We start from the raw sequence: 17,502 nt of genomic DNA, 5'->3' as shown, positions 1-17,502 counted from the left end.
AAAGAGAATGGGCAAAGCAGGAGCACCTCGAGACAGGGAATGGCCTGGGAGCGCCTCACGAAACCCAGAAACTTATCATTTCCTACAGAGCGGTGATGCAGTAAGAGACAACTTCTCACCCTCCGGCCCTGCTGGGTTGCAAAAACCAGCTCTAGATACCACCGTTTTCTACAGAATTTAGTGGTTGAAGTTATATGAAAACATGACCCCTTCCCTCTTGACCCGACAACAACAAAAATGACAAGTCTGAAGGACTGAGGAACACCGGCACTAATTAAATGAGCACCCATGAAGAAAGTTTCAGAGAGGGTATGGATGAAAATGATGAGAAAAGATCACAGGTGGGAAGAAGACACTGGAAAGAGCAGAAGCAGAAATTGTGCAGGTAAAGAAACGGGATTGTGAAGTTTAGTTGCTCACCAAAAGTAAAAAAGGTGGAATTTAGCTTTGAAAGGGCGAGTTTAGCACAGACGATGCTGACACAACATGAACTGGCTTTGGAGGAACATCACAACATAAAAAAAAATCCTAAGTCAGACTGAGAAAGGGGACAAAAGCATTTGTTGGCTAAATATCTTAAATACATTAATTAATCAATTAACAATCTCGTACCAAAGCGAGCACCTGCAGAACTATGTTTATTGAGCCATTATTTGATCCATTTACATTCACTCCAGTAGGAGTTCATCAATGTGAAAAAATCAGAAGTTTTTAGTCACTGAAGCCACAGGCAACAAAGTTTAATTGATTTAGTGACCATTATCACAACAAAGAAAACAGAACTAAAAAGACCTTCGTAAGGGAAAAAAGGTACTAAATTTCCACTTCTTTCTGGAAGTATGAAATGGAAATATGACTACAAAGATCCTAAGTTTTGAGTGAACAACTAATAAATTCCTGTCAAATGCACAGTACATACCTCACCAAATTCTACAGAAGTACCTGAACAGAATGGTTTTCAGGAAAATTAATTAATTCTAGAACAAGACTTACAAGTTTAATTATGGTAAAAAATTGCCAGAAACGTTTAAATCAACTGCAAGTGGGACAGAAAAAAACCCAAGCTAAAACTCTACAGAACAAAAATAAGAGATCGCTATAAGAAATTAAATAGCATAACAGTTGTAAAGTAGATGCAAGAACAGAAGATCAAATATATTTGATCAAAACTTTAGAATTTGCACATTGCAAAACAGGACAGTTGGATAATTTAAAAAACTCATCAGGGCACACAAGCACATCATTAAAAATCTTGAGATCTAACGTAGACCAGAGAAAGGTAAATGAGAATTTTCTCAAATTCATATTCATATTTCCATATTTTTATGTTAGACCAGTTTGTTCTGTTACATAACTTGGCTTGTTTGGAGAAAATTAACAGTGCTGGCAACAATAAACACATATAAGAGGGGCAAAATATACTCACAGCTTACAGATTGGCTGGGAAATAGATTATAACACAGTCACTCTGGAAATCAACAGCCATTTTTATATAGAAATAGCAAATTTTGGAAATAAATAACAGCAACTATCAAGGAGTACCTCTTCTTCAACTAAATGAGGAAATTACAAAAACTTTGCAACTTACACAGAATAGCCACCCTAAGCACAACCTAAGCAGTAGCTAGCACTGAATTAGATTTTTAACAAAACACACATTTCAATCTGGAAGTCTGCTTTTTAACCTTTTTAAAAAACTTGTTTCAGATATCCAAATTTCTTTCGGTCTAAAACGGAACCAAATGAAAACGATCTCTATCCAATCCATAGAGCTAATATGACAAAGGGGTAGGAAATGGGCATTAAAAAAGGACACAAACGTGCCACGAATCGCTTCTTGTTCCGCAGCAGTAACTGTGTGGAACGGGCTGCAATGCAAGTTCACCGAGGTCAGACATAGGGACAAAAAGCACATAGGACAGAAAAAAAGACTCTGACTGGAAGAGCTTCAAATTTCCAGTTTTGCGTCTTTAAAACAGCATGTTCCTTTAGAAGTGGAGAAAAACAGCCCAAGACTGATATCAAAGTCTTCCATAGGAAAGCTGGGCGAAATCAAGAGGGACAAGACTTCACAATGTTTATAAAATAACTAAATACCAAGATAGTGCATACAACACTTCGACCTAAATATGCGGTGAAGGAACATGTTTATGAGCAACTGCTCTTCTTGGGAGAATTTGCAAGTCAGGAAGAAAGGAAAATGAACATCTCTTAAACACCAGCATGATAAAACTGGACAGAAACAAATAAGACACTCTGGAAACCTTAGCAAAATCCTTAATACTGCTTTAAGGAAAGGATGTCAACAAGGAGGCCACCACATATTAATGCAGAAGAGAAAATTATCTTTTACTGTTTTGGTAGCAGCCACTAAGTCAATTTATCCCTAGTTAAAATGCATTTATAGAATAAAAGACAGAAGTCAGGTCAGTACCCTCAGTGTAGCAGTCTGGGAGACCTGCTGGCAGTAAAGCTTATTATCCACTCAGGGATTTGAGCAGTCAAATTCAACTTAAGGCAAAACACAGCTGCTACTTTGAAAGTTTCCTGCTGCGTGAGAAATAATTAAGGCTGTATGATCAGTAGTCAACAAAGCATTAAGAGCAAAGATGCTAAATTAATTCTACTTGCAAATAAAGAGTTAGGTGAAGTTGCATTACAGAATGGACTACGTAATGTTGTAGTTCAAAGGCAAAACAGAAGAGGTAAATAAGATTAAATGTGCATCAGAGGCCAGACTCTGAATCCTAACTATGTAATGCAATATCACTTCATGTTTTAGAAGTTCTTCACTCAAAAAGTAGAAGGTATATGTTCCAAAATGAAGTTACAAATCTATATTTTGATTTAAGATATAGAAAATAAATGGAGCAGAACAAACACACGTATCAATAAATGTACTGAAAAAGCATAGGGTCATTAAAGTTTTTACTACCAACCTCCTACTATTTAAAAACTACACAGAAAGCTGCAAGAAATGTCGATGGTAATACAGGTAATTCAGGGCGGTTCACCCTGCAGAGCATCCTGACCCGAGCTTCCTTTCTCTCCCCACACAACCCTCAAACCACAAATCGCACCAGGAATTCCCAGCCCAGGAATGGCACTCAGCCCGTCGCTGTCTGCGTGGGGACCAGGAGCTCGGTTTCCCATCGCTGGGACCACTTCCAGGTGCAGGGATACGTGGCCAGTTCACCAGGCAGCCTATGCCACCCCCACAGCTATTCCTCACCTCCAACAGGAGCGAGGTTGTGAGACAGATGGAAGCGCTCCACGGACCAGAGTCAACCCCTAAGTTGTCTGGTGGACCAGACTCTGTTAAGTCATTAGGATGCTAATAGCTTTAACACTGCTAAAAAAAACCCCAAGAAACAAAAACCAAAAAACACACACACACAAAAACCCACAACACACAAATAGCAAAAAACCCACACCCTACAGTTTTTGCTAAATATAAAGTTAGGAGGCAATCAGACAATTACAAGAGGGCTGAAACATCTGCTTGAGACAGGGATTCCCCAGGAAGAAACTAAAGACTGCCAACTCGGGTTTGCACTAGCAGGTTACTGCTTCTCCTTTATTTAACACAAGGCAAAGCTTAGGACAGAGATATATTTTACTGCCAGGATATACATCCTCTGGTTGAGGACACTGTAGATGCCATCTACTTACATTTAGTTTATTTATTTTGATTTAAAATGCCAGGCCATAATAATTCTTCTTTTTCTTTTCTTTTTTTTTTTTTTTTAAAGCTAGCACTTTCAAAATGGCTAATTACACCTGTACATTCCCTGGGGCTTTTCTTATAAAAACAAAATGAAACTCAATTATTCTATAATTTTAAATGGCTCTGGATTATTTTTCCCGTTTTCCAGACACAGCTTATCACTTTCAGGTTTGACAAAATTTTTTCTCCTACCCTTCTAAGGACACAAACCCAATCCTGCCATGGCCTTCCCAAAGGAGTTGCTGAATCCCAGCTTCCTGGAAAGCAGGATCTGTGGCCACATATATGTCAAAAAATAAAACAGACCAGGGCACACAGCCACGCTCTGGGCTTGGAACCAGCAAGCATGGTACAGCTCATGGCTGTACAACTAAAATCCTATCCCTTTAAAACAGCCTGGCCAGATCCAAACAGCCTTTTGAAAATAGTCCACCGTCTCTCCTAACCCCAGAACTAGGTTTAGGCATGATCTGGGAGAGTGTTATTTGGCACAGCACAAAACTGTGTCACGAACAGTACTAAAAAAGTAACAGTGCAGTCGCATGCCATATCCATTCCTCATTTAGTTCCTACTATGAACAGGCATCACGATTATAGTACCCAGTTGCCTCTGGAGAACATCATGTATAGAAGTTAATTCCATAAGTAGCCAATGCATTTCAGAATTAACAAGTCATCTTTTCCAGGAATTATTAGTTTCTGGCTTTAACATCATATCCTCAGCTAGGTGGCTGATGCTTTCAAACCATGAATACAGAACCAAATAAATATGTAACAATTGAGCATCTGCGTTTCTACATGTATTACATGCAGCATGTGAAAATCTGCGCTCTCTAGGTTTTGGACTTTTTTAATGTGTTCAGACAGAGTGAGGATGAGCATCTGACTTCTTCATTTCAGCAAAGCCTGGACTGCGGCCAGTAGGACACTGCTGGAGCCTGCCAGCTGGTGTGAGCGGGCACAGCTCTACTGACAGCATCCCCATGCCCAGCAGCTGAGACGCTGCATCTCCAAACTTCACCCACATCGGGGCGGTGGGCAAGGAAGAAATCCAAGCACTTTACACAAGTAGTGTTTCAGGAACAAATTCACTGTGTTTTTTTAATAATTCACAAATTTATCTATGTCTTCACAAGTTTGTTTACTTCTTCTAAATCCGAATCAAAAACATTTACCCTTAATTTGCACAAAAAGAATCACAGGCAACAAGTCTTTGTAAACACAACAGAGGCACATAAAAATTTTCCAAAGGAAAACATGACTACCCTACTGCAAATTTCGATGTAAATATTACACTTAACAAGAACTGCTGTGTTTAAAACTTTGTATATATATGTATGTGATAATACAGTGTCACAGGATACTGAAAAATTACACTGACAGTACAAAAGCCTACACCCCTTTCACACCTGCTTACCTACAGATCATCTCACTACATGCTTCTCCATTCCCAACTCTGCTTATCTTGGAGTAGTCTTAAAAATGTAATGGTACTGACAAAACTGCATATTATTCTGTAAAGCCTTGACCGATCATTTATAACTGTTGGAATATTGGCTGCCAATCTGGTCTAGTGAGTTCACCTAATAACCATCTGCTCCAACCTAATAGCCCCAGATGATGAACTCCCACACCCTGATTTACCTGGCAATACTTTAATCATAGTGCTTTGAACTACAGGTACAATTTATGTATTTCAAAAAGATGAAAAGACGACACTTCTACCCCAACAGCAACATCAACACTTAACTAAAGACCATCACTCCAATTAACCAGAAAACTCGCTATCGGATCTTCCAAGAAAAACAACCAAAAATCTACAACACAACAAAAACCATCTCACATTAAGTGAAGTAATGAATTTATTAAATCCCAGCGATGATAACACTGCTGGCATGAGACAGACATATGTTTCTCACAGATCTCGGCCTACATCCTAGTTCTGATGTGGAAAAAAATTAATAAAACAGCTTGAAGAATATGTGACTTCAGATCCAGAATTAGTGCGGTCCTTCTGCTCTGCTCCCAGGATACCTACAGTGACACCAGAAAAGGATAATGTTAGGAAATGACTGCTCATTACTAAGATCTTCATTTTCTCCAGCTCCCTTTGGAATCCTTAACAAAATGCTTCATTTCATAAGAAAGTAAATGTTTGGGTTGAAGATCTCTACTTTTCAAAGCTGTCAAAGAAAAAAGCCTGTTTTCCACAGGTAGATCCATTCTGCTGTGATTTCTAAAACATCTTGTGTTGGACTGAGCAAGAGAGACAGCTCATGTACAGGCCTCCACGTCAAGTCATTTCACAGGATCACTAAATAAAGGGAATGCACAAGGCTGACTAAAGCCAAGCTGATCAATACCATGAATCATTGACTCAGTGATGGCTTTGAGTGCACACAGAGGACATCCGCAGGCAGCGTGGCTGAAGCTGACAGTTCGAGACCATCCTGCACATTCTGAAGCTGAATCAGGAGCCCATCGAACACCACTTAGTAACCCAGGGTAGAAGCTGGGTGGAACATATTTCGAACTGTTAATTGTCTTCACTCAGTGGAGAAAATGTGACCCTCATCAGTGGGAGGGCAATGCTTTCTGTCAGTGTGCCAAAGGGCGTCAGGCCACTCTTGCTTCATTGTACTCTGAAAGTCACTGTAAGACAGCAGAGCAAGTGAGCTCAAGGACTTCTCCAGTCATGCAAAGGCACCAAGATGTCCAGATTCGATTTCTGGGCAAGTCTTCAGAGAATCAGCTGGACAGTCCATTTTCTGGAAAACTGGAGACGAAACTTTTTAACTGTGCAAAAAGCAATAAGCTTAGGCATGTCTACCTGAAGTCACTGGCACAAGATGGGAGACCACCACACATAGTCATTCTTGAACCAGCAGCGGGAAAGTGTCTGCAGGTTTGGAGCAGAGCCTCATCTCAGAGAACTGGGATTTCCATCTTCTTTACAAACTCATTTATATCCAACTTCCCTTCAGAATCTCTCACCCATATTGAAAAAAACCCCAAAAAACCAAAAAAGCCCAACACACATTATTAGAAGAATGAAATGTTTTACTTTAATGTCAGTTGAAGGAAATACTACCACATACTCTGTTTAGCAATATCACGTTGAACACAGGAAGCAGAATGTCTCGCACTGTGTACAAGAGACAGAGCTACCTGAATAACCTCCCCCAACCTTCATCTTGTGATTCTCTCTACAGCGAGTCATATGGCACCACTTTTCTCCTTTTATAGGCAAAAAAAAAAAAAAAAAAAGGAGAAAGGAAGTCTGCACCCCAAGAAGGACTGCATTGCCACATGTATTGAGAAGCTCAGAGCTGTATTACTACTCAGTCGTCCCTACCTCAGTGCATTAAGAATACATACTCTGAGAGTTGGATACCATGAATCAACTGGTGTTTACTTAATGCAGCCATAATTATATGTCACCAAGTGTTTCACACTGAACTCGTCACTACAGAATGTATTAAGAACTAAAAGATAGAAGGCATGTAGCATATTTGCATTTGCTTATCTACCATCTCCTTTCTTTGTGTGAATGTCCTGGCAATAGCATGAGAACCTCTTCTTTGGGAAACAGCTGTAATGATAGTATGACTCAGAGCAGCAATTAAAATTATAGTACTTTCTGCCACATATAATTCCACACATGTCCCACACTGCCCCGGTGCCCACTCCCCCACCCAGCTGGGTCCACCTTATCTTCAGCAGCTCTACCAGATGGAGTCGGGGAAAGTTACTAATGATCTCACCAAATTTGGCATTTTTGAGAGAACTGTGGAAATTTTATTAGCCCAACACTAGGGAAAGGTAAATGACATACATAATTCCCTATGTATCAAAGAAAAAAAAAAAGTAATAAAAGCGTTGTTGTTCTTTTATCAGTAGAAAGAAAGAAATCATTGTTTCTGCCTCAATAACCAACACTAGAGTTAAAAGCCTGTATCATGAGGACTCCTACCCATAAATAGCTAAAGAATCGAAAAATTATAAGGAAAGCCTTCTCCTCTCCATGCACAGGTGATGGGATCAAGACTTGGTAAGCACTCCCACCTGAGCACAGGTGACAAGGTGCATCCCTCAGAGCACCTGCAGGTACCTGCAAACATCTCCTGTGCAGCCTGGGCACATACTTGTCAGCCTCACAGGTACCCACCGCTGATCCAGAACCACCTGGCTTTCCCTCAGTTACTTATGTGCAACAATTCTGAGTTTTATTTGAATATTGCAGCTCAATATTCGACTGCTTTGTTTGGGAGTGATCCTGAAAACAACTGAATTCAATTACATGAGTTTGCTTGCTGGGTCACAGCCCACGCATCAAAGTTAAAAGACAGATAAGCATTTCCAGGGTCAGAGTCTCTGTCCTTAAAAGCTTTATTTTATTTTTTTTTTTTCTTAAGGAAGGAAGCAGTCTCCCTGGTTATCAGATCATTATCAGGTCAGATCAGATGGCCAAAACAGCAGAGTTCAGTAAGGAGTTCAAAATAATCCCATCATTTTTTGAAGTCTAATATTAGTCTTCCACAGAAAACGGAATTTGTGAAATACATGTATATATATATTTGTTCTTGTTAAAGATTACCATTTGCTACTTGGAAGTTTAAAGTACTACCAGTGTGTATTTAATTATCTACAGACAAAATGTTATTTCAGTATAAATATGAAATATTGCTTTAAAAATAGTGTTTTAACCTGTAGGTGTCCCTTTGCCTTATGAATAAATTAGAAGACACTGAATAACAGCAACCACAAAAGTACAAACACTTTATTGCAATTGTGGTGACTCAGACTGCCAGGATTTGGCAGCCCACAGTGTTCCTCAGCAGCAGAACAAAAGGGGATTTTTTCTTTTTTAGGGATTTACATTTAGTTCAGTAAAGGACAACATGATACTGTCTGTGCCATAATGAATCGAAACCTTAGGCGTAGGTAGTCAGATCCCAATCAGTTTTTGTTTCACAGTGTAAAAATGCACAAGCAGATTATTTATACTTCTAAGGCCTCTAAATGTTTCCCTCTCTCTGCCTTTTGGGAAAATAAATACATAAAGGTAGTAATATTATCTTGTTGCAGAAATGCGAATCAGTTCCCAGAATACTTCAGGAAATATCTTCTATTTTCCTCTTGAATACAAGAGACATTGATACAAAACAGTAAGTGGATTTTTTTACCACCTTCTCTAATTAAAAACATAAACCCCGTAGACCTGAGTATCTCACTCTAACAAAATCTCTCAAGTATTCAGAGCATGAAACACATTTTGAGAGACTCGTTTTCCAGCACCCCCATCATGATCTCATTTGGAACAGCAAACCATCCCCGCAGTAATTGGTATTACAGAGCTCGGCTGCAGCACAGCCGTGGGAGAGGGCGAGGGAAATGTTCCAGTCCTTCAGGGCATTTATGCTTTAATAATAAAAACATAGGAAAAACGGTTACAGAATATCAGCTCCCATTTCCTCTGCCACCATCAATTACTAGGGACATGATTACAGACTTATTTCCAGAAGCTTCCGAAGATGCCAACCTTTGTTATGAAATCTTTATCTGAAGGAGTCACCAACAGTCTACAGATGATCCTTGAAACAAAACACTGTGCAATTACAAAGCAATACAGTACAAGGGCTCAGACTGTGTATATGTGGGTGGGAGAAAGTATAACTGAGACAAAATTAGACAGTTCCTGGAAATAAAACATAACAAATTTAACAATCTAGCCTTCTAAATCCCTTTACACTACTCTGAAGAATATTATCATAGAATTTTCCCCTTACCATTGCCTCCCTCCCCCAATATAGCATTAAATGAACCCCTTCTGAAAAATTAGGGCCAGCAAAATCATCTGTACCAAATAAAAGCCACTGCACATCTCTCATGGAGGCTATTTAAACACAATTCTGGAATCAATTTAGCGGAGATAGGATCATATGGATCAGTTACCAGAGAGCATTTTCCTTATTCTCCAAAACCAATTCAGCTCTGTAAGGGGCACCATCACTCAGCATTTCCATACCAGCTAACAACCAACAGTAACGAATTTTTGCCCCACAGCTCCACACCACTATTAATATGCAAGAGACAAACCAGATGAACTTTCTGCCCACCTTTTCCAGAAAGCCATTAACTCAAGCTAACCTCCCAGACTTAATCTGGGGTGGCTGCAAAATGAAAATTATAATGATGGGCCCTGGCACCAAATATGCTTGCAATAAAGAAAATGAAATAGAAATCAGTTTTTCTTTGAAATCTCTTTGAAAAACAAGAAAACAACTCCTTCCTCTTGCTTCTCAGTCTAACCACATTCAGCCTAGACAACAATAGTCTTTGGACACTACTGGGCTCAATTGAGTTGCAGAGGCAAATAATACTGAGCTGTGTTAAAATATCCCACTTCCCCAGTAGGTGCTACTCCAAGGACCTGGGTCTTCTGGCCATCTTGCATCTGCTGGCCAAGTATAGACACAGTGGACGCTGTAAAGCATCTCAGCAAGGATGAGGTGCCGATGGTGGACAACTGAACCAAACCAGGCTCAAATTGTGTTCTAACCCCAAAATAAAGACCTTCTCCTGAAGGGAACCTCAGTCTTGCCAATTCTGGATATCATAAAAAAAAAAAATCTACACTTTTCTTAGATTTACTGGTCCATATGAGACTAAAAGCACAAAATGGACTCACAGGAGAATTTTGAACATAGCTACAATAAATATGGGTATATAATGGAAATTAAAATAACTGGGATAGTAAGCAGGAAGCCATCTGACCTAATAGGAAACAAAGCTGTGAAGGCTGTACTTTAAATGTCACCTATCCTGAAAACTCAAGAGCTACCTCTGTTATTAAAAAGGTTTGTAAAACCTTCAGGCCTCCCCAGGAGCAAGACACAAAGTCATCCCTTTCACAAGCTGGTGAAGAAAGGAGGCATGCAATTTTGAAGTTCTGGATGAGCTGGCAGGACCATGCCCCCAAGCACCATCAAGCAATTTAAGAGCATCAGGAAAGCAACCACAGAGGAAGCACAGTGGGCAGTTGGCTCTTTCCAGGCTAAGGCTGGCTCACAACAGCATCTCTGCATGCCAGCCGGGTGCCCTAACCTACAGACTATAGTCTGTCCTAGGCTATTCCTGCTTGAAGCTATGAAATGGAAAAATATTTACTGGATGAAAGAATGACACACCCATAGAAACCAGATTTCCCTCACCTCAGCTGAATGCCTTGATCACAGGGAAAGAGTCACTCTCCCTCTGGTCTAAATTATTTTTTTTGTTCAAAGTAACACGGTTGCAGGTGAAATAAAGGGCAGCTTATGACATGCAGCTTGTTGCACTCTCCTGGGAAGAGGGACGTGAGCTCGAGTTACTTCAAGCTGAAAAGGGAACAGAGAATGAAGCTTCACACTTCATGAGTAAGGGATGTAACTAATGCACCACTGAACGTAAGAAGAAGAAGAGATAAACATCCTTGCAAATGCTTCTTCCTTGAGTTTGAGTAAATAGCTTACACTTACTTGTTTCTTAGCAAAACAAGCTTTTCAAATCCTGAGGGAACATTCCCATTCCAGGTGTCAAAGGTAGTCAGGCAGGAGGGAGATGCCACTCTTCTGAATGGTCACGGTGGTAACGGCTCTGGGGGGATGCAGAAATGAAGCTCTGTGCATCTGATTTTCTTTGCAGTAAAAACTAGACAACAGCGTGCTTTCAGACACGAGTTGTAAGAACATCGGCCTTAACTTTGAGGCATCTAATTGTAAAATAGGCCACCTAAATAATTTATGAATTCAGGCTGTAATACAACAGGGAGAAGGATTTCCCTCCCTCCAAATCCCATAAATTATATATAAAAAAAGCTTCTAGCAACTACTTAAATTTTAAGTTAAACCTATGTGTATCAGAGAGCTATAGGAGAGTACAGAATGGCTGTTATTTAAAATGTCAGTGTGAGTCTACGCATCTTCTTAAGAACACCAAGCCACCTCCACAGTGTTATTAAATTGTGCAAACACCAATGCCCAGAAATGACTCAGTCATGCAGAGCTCACCACAGACAAACAGGGGACCAAATTCCAGATCCCAGTATTCTCCATGCCATATTCTAGACATGACAAGTCCCATGCCATACCATAGAATCAAATAATAATTTTGGTAGGAAAAGACCTTTAAGATCATTGAGTCCAACCGTTAACCCAGCACTTCAATAGGTCTGAAGGATTTACCGTCATGAATCACATTTATTAACCTAAGACTTTAACCAAATCAGACTAGCGCTTGTGATAGGCAGACACACTACAAGCTGCAGTGCTACAGGAGCCTTGAAAGGAACTTTTCCCATTTTACATACTTCATACATACATCACAAAATCCTTACGCAGATTTACTCAAAAATAAGCCTCAGACTCAGGCATTAGCTTCACGTTCTGCACGGTCATTCATCCAAACCATGACGTTAAAAGTCAACCTGTTCATTTCTACTACAAACAGACCTACAGAAGTATTGTCACAGACAGGAAAAAAAAGCATAAAATCCACAAAGAAGTCCCATGGAGGACTGGTTATGTATTCTGTTGACAAGTTCATAAATTAGACAAGAATATTTCAGCTGTTAACATGCAAAAGTAACCATTCCTGAATTAAAGTAAGACTGACTGATATTCAGCTTAATGTAAACACGAAGATACCCACCATCAGATTATTTCTAAATATTTAAAATCCACATGGATAAATAAAAATCTTTCAAGCACCTGTGTGTCAGTGCTGTACTAGGACATATCTGTCCTAAAAGGTGTTTGTCCTATATCCATTACTGTTATTTTTCCTGTAGAAGCAAATCCTGCTACCAGTTTAAATCAAGAACTTGTATCAAGAAGTATAAAAAGACACGTTTATTAGACACATTTTTCATTTTAATTGGAAATGTGAATTGGAATTCTATGAAAGTAGAAAAATGGTAAATTCAGTACTTCAGAAGAATTAGGACCTGCACATCTCACATCATTCACATCGTTCTCATCATCATTTACACATGAGTACACAGCAGCTTCTATTACAATTTTAATTTAAACAAAATTCAAATCTATGATTGTGTTTTTCGCAACTCTCAAGCTGCCACATCTATTAAATATTTTAATTCATGCCTCTCAAACTGTTTTCCCTGATTTAATGTTACTGTTTTGCATTCCTAGATAACATGAGTAGAAGGCACTGCTAAAAAATGATTGATAATACTGAAACAGATCCAAATACATACTGAATTCAGCACAGAGGAAATAGTAAGAGGCTTTGGCTCCTTCAAATCAGCATATATTGTTAATACACATATACCCCTGTCCGCTGATGCTATAGGTCACATTGATATGTTCAGTTTGTCTCCGGGGTTTTTATAAGTAGACCTGCATACAGGTTTTGAATATAGAATATCTTTCTGTTGATAAAATGTTAACTGAATGTTCGAGTTCATGAGCTACTGCATTCATTAGAACACCTAGTGCTAAAGAATGCCAGCGATTCTACAAATCTCTTATAATTTCTCTAAAAACTCTAATTAAAATGGTATTTAGAAATATATACAAATATGATAAATTAAAGAGGTCTTATTTATAGTATCTGTACACCAATAAAATGTCGCTTCTGTTAAAGTACAGGAATTCTCATTCATCTAAAAAACTTCTAGTATTTTTGACACACATTTTAAGTTCTCATTTTGTATAACACCTAACATGTAGAAATCTGCAACATAGTGCACATGCAAATCCTCAGTCTTTGTGAGACTACCATACTGCTGAGGACAAGATATTTCGGCCTGACAAAACAGTGTCAAACATGATGTCACGAAGACAAGCTAAGCACACTAACAATGAATTATCTTCCCACCACTGCAAAATTCACTAATAGACTCACTATTATAGTGAAATGACATCTGCTGACAGTAACTATGCAGTAGTATCCACAGCAATCACCACTTTTCCTTTGTGAATTAACCAAGTATTTTTTCTTCTAATTACTGGTACACATTGTCTTTTTAATCACTTGCAGTTTGTTTATTTTCTGTTTTTAATAAAGAACAGAAGTTCACAGAAAAATGAAGTGTCACTGCAAAAACAGCACAGGAGGGTAGTAAAAAACTACAGAGTAGAATACAATAAAATATTGGGCAATCATTAAGAAGCCATATAAATCACCCAGAAAGCCTCACTTATACTTGCTATAGTTTACATTTAAGTGAAACCTTAAATACCAGACAGACTATACTATAGTGGTTCAAATCAAAGTTGAAGAATTTTATTCTTAGTTGCTATTTTATGCTATTTATGAATTTAAGTCAAACCCCTCATGCTATTCCAAATAATCTGTAAATTAGTTTCATTAAAACTTTTTTTTAAAGCCCACCCTAGGAAAGGTAAATTCATGAGTAGTAGGGATTTATCATTAGTTTTTAATTCGGGCCTGGTGAGGTGGCAGTGTAGGGGAATTACAGGAGAGTAGAAAGGAGAATCAAGCACAATAAATTACAAGGTTTATTCTTAAAAAATAAAGAAGTACATTGCTGATGTATAAGTCTTCCTTACATGTTACAAAAATTAGCGTAATAGAGAAAAGGGAAGTATCAGCTTGGTTCTTCCCTGTGTAATATGAGTTGGGGGATTTTTGTAACGCAGTGCTGAGCATGTGAAATTCTTTGCCCACAAGGCAATCTCATGTCACAACAGCATTTCATTCCAGATCTCCCCACCTACGAGTTCACAGCCAAAGTCATTTTCTTCTTTTTCTGACCTTGCAAATGGTCAGAACAGGAGAAGCAAAGCAAAAACATCCCCGTCTCCCTTAACTTACCCTCTCCCCATACACACACACACTGACTTTAGGAGCTGGTAAACAAAAACAGTGCAAAGACCAGATATATGGCACTGAAAGAGTACCAGGAACAGGCTGAAAACCGGCCCACATCACCATCCTTGGCAAGTCATTAGCAACACCACTGAAACCATGTGAAGTTAAGAGTCTCGCTGTGTTGCCAGTGAATTATGGAGCATTCGATTTCACACAGCGGCATCATGTATTACCAAGACCTTAGCATAACAAAACCCAGATAAATAAAATTAAAGCCAAACGGTCTTCAAATTTAATTAAGGAAAAACTAATAGGAAGAGTAGATGCAAGCGTGGTATCTGCTCACTGTAACACAACTCAACATGGACAGAGATTCAAACGACGAGATGAATGCGGTATTACAGATCGAGTTTTTCATCTCATGCCCAGGTACATCCCTCTGGAAACAACGCCTTTACAGCCCCCTGCAGCCAACAGCCACCAGCAGCCGGAACAGAAAGTTGTCGGTATAATCAAAGTTGTGAATTTAATCCCCCTCTCTCCCCCACTACAGCAGGGCCGTACTTACTCCAGTCAGGCACTACGACGAGCTTGATGGATATCCTTGACCAGTGCCAGAGCTAAGCCAGGCTTCCCTGGGCCCGGGCGCAGGCAGAGCCAGGTCCCCGCACCAGCGCCTCCCGCCCTTGCGGCCGCGGCGGCTCCGGCATCCACCGCCCGGCAGCGAAACCCCGGAGGCTTCCAGCCTGTGCCCGGGGGAAGCGTCTCCCCGGGCTGAGGCGAGGCCAAGCGGCGAATCTCCGCGGGGGCTCGCACCGCAACCCACGCCTCTCCAAACGCAGCCGGCAGCCGAGGCGAAGCGAGCCCCCCCAGCGCCCACCGCTGCAGGCTGGGGCCGGCGCTTTCCCAGGCAACAGTTGCCGGTGTCCCCCCCGCCGCCCCCGCCGTGCCAGGGGCAGCGGCAGCCGCGCCGCCTGCGGCCCGGGCCGGCCGGGGAGGGCTGACCCCGCACCGAGGAGGCGGCAGCGAGGGCTCCGCAGAGACGGCAGCGGGGCGAGCGGAGCCCTGCGGCTGGAGAAAGCCCAGGTGCTGCTGCAGAGCCTCGTCCCCGCCCCGCTGCCGGCGGGGCTGACGCGGGGGGCGCGGCGGGAACCAGCGGCAGAGGCGGCTCAGCCCGCCCGCCCCCGCTTACCTGAGCCGCCCGTCGCCGCTCGCCGCTGCAGGGACCCTCGTCCATCCCCCGCGCCTCCGAGACAGCCGGCGGCGCGGCCCGGCCCGGCCCAGCGCGACGCTCGCAGGCCCGCCCCGCCGTGGCTGCGCGCGGCTGCCGCCGGCGGGCGGCCCCGGGCGGGCGCGGCTGCCTCGGACCCGCCTCCCGCCGCCGCGGGCTCGGGGGGCGAGGCGCCCTGCGGCGCCCGCGGAGGCTGGAGGGGGAGGAGTAGGAGTCGGAGGGGTCCCGGGGCTGCGGGACTGGGGAAGGGCAGGCGCGGCGGCGCGGCTGTGAACGAGCGGAACGGGGAGAAGGGGCGGCGGGGGGGGCTCCGCCACCTCCGCACAGACCGCACACGGGGACCCTCGGGCTCCCCAGTGCGGTGGGTGGGGGTGTTTGGGGGTGTCTGCGCAGAAGTAAGGGCCGGGAGACGTGCCGCTGTCACCCGCGGGCATCGGCGCTGACCCAAATCCGCCCCGTTTCGCAGAGATCCCGTCCTCTCCCCGCAGCTGGTGCGCTTTTTTTTTTTTTTTTTTTTTTTTGGGATGGGAGTCGGGCGTGTGTGTGTAAATGAGTTCAGCGGGACTGCAAATGCATTTTTTGCATTTCTGGCTTTGCAGGAGGCAGCACTTCCTCAACACGTCAAAACCAGATCTGAGCCCATTCACAGCTCGTGAAAATACTTTGTACTTCCTCTTGCTGTTTTGAGGGTTAAATAAGGTTAAAGTTGCAAGAGTGCCTATGAAGCACTTGGCTTCCCCCTTCCCCAAAAGCCGCTCTATGAGTCATTTACAGGAAGAAAGAAAGAAAGAAAAGAAAAAAGAAAAAAAAGCTTACAAGTAACAGTATTGGAAGTACAGCACAGAAATATCTGGTTACTTGTTCGTACCAGGGTTCTGCTTGCTGAGCTGTGTAAATGCGAGAAGCCGTGCTGCTGACCACACAGCCATTACAGCACTGTGCCAGTGAACCGAGAGTTCACAGCTGCCTTCTGCCCGGGGCAGACACGTTGCAGAAAGGGCCTGTGCGCACCCAGGGGTGTGATTCTCATGAATAAGGCATGTTTTGAAGCCTGCGAAGCCGAGCGGTTTGATAGAGCTGCGAGCACGTATGATCTGCTGCTGACCCGACCCTCTGGCCTGTCACTACCACTGAGCAAGTGTCCCAGAGCAGCATCACTTGCAGGCTTCGATTTCTTGCCTTTACCCAGGCTGTACCCTTATGTCTTTGAATTGTTCTGCTTTGGTCTGAAAATTCCAAATTTTCTAGTTGGAAAATAATTCAAATGACATACTTAGCCTATTAAAAGTCTTGGTGTCTGTTACTGTAGCATATATTTAATATAGCTACCCTTCCGGCACCCAGCTTAGTAGAACACTAAGCTGCTGGCTTGCATTTTTTATCCACAAGTCTCAAAGCATCTTTTAAAAGAAGTAAATAGCATTGCTTCACTTTCAAGTGGAACAGACAGTCGCATGGAAAACTTGAACCAGGAGAGAGAACTGAACCTCGTATCCCCAGCTAGCAGCTTAATGTCCCCTTTTACTTAGTTTTCTGGGGCATGCCTTCCGACTGCTGTATAATGGACATGAACTGGATGCTTTTACACAGGAAGAGGCAGCTGTCATCCATCATTTGGAAATATTCTGACTCTATTAGTGCATGTTATGAGTGCTTTCAGATTGGCTGCACTGAATGCCTCAGGGACTTAAGCAGAAGAATATTTTGT

The 17,502-nt window shown here is 42.0% G+C and overlaps 1 protein-coding gene across 4 annotated transcripts in view; it reads right to left on the bottom strand.

Annotated features, from left to right (window-relative positions):
• CYRIA (CYFIP related Rac1 interactor A) overlaps nt 1-15,871 on the bottom strand; it is a 56,983-nt gene extending 41,112 nt beyond the window's left edge. For all 4 annotated transcript variants that reach the window (XM_065630993.1, XM_065630992.1, XM_065630995.1 and 1 more), the window contains exon 1: nt 15,756-15,871. The gene's annotated coding sequence lies outside the window, so the exon portion shown is untranslated. The remainder of the gene's footprint in view (nt 1-15,755) is intronic.
• Between the last annotated feature and the right edge of the window lie 1,631 nt (nt 15,872-17,502).

The sequence above is a fragment of the Caloenas nicobarica genome, chromosome 3 (assembly GCF_036013445.1).
Source record: "Caloenas nicobarica isolate bCalNic1 chromosome 3, bCalNic1.hap1, whole genome shotgun sequence".
Classification (NCBI taxonomy): domain Eukaryota; kingdom Metazoa; phylum Chordata; class Aves; order Columbiformes; family Columbidae; genus Caloenas; species Caloenas nicobarica.
The sequence above is the reverse complement of the archived record's forward strand: the minus strand, read 5'-3'. Positions and strand labels throughout refer to the sequence as shown.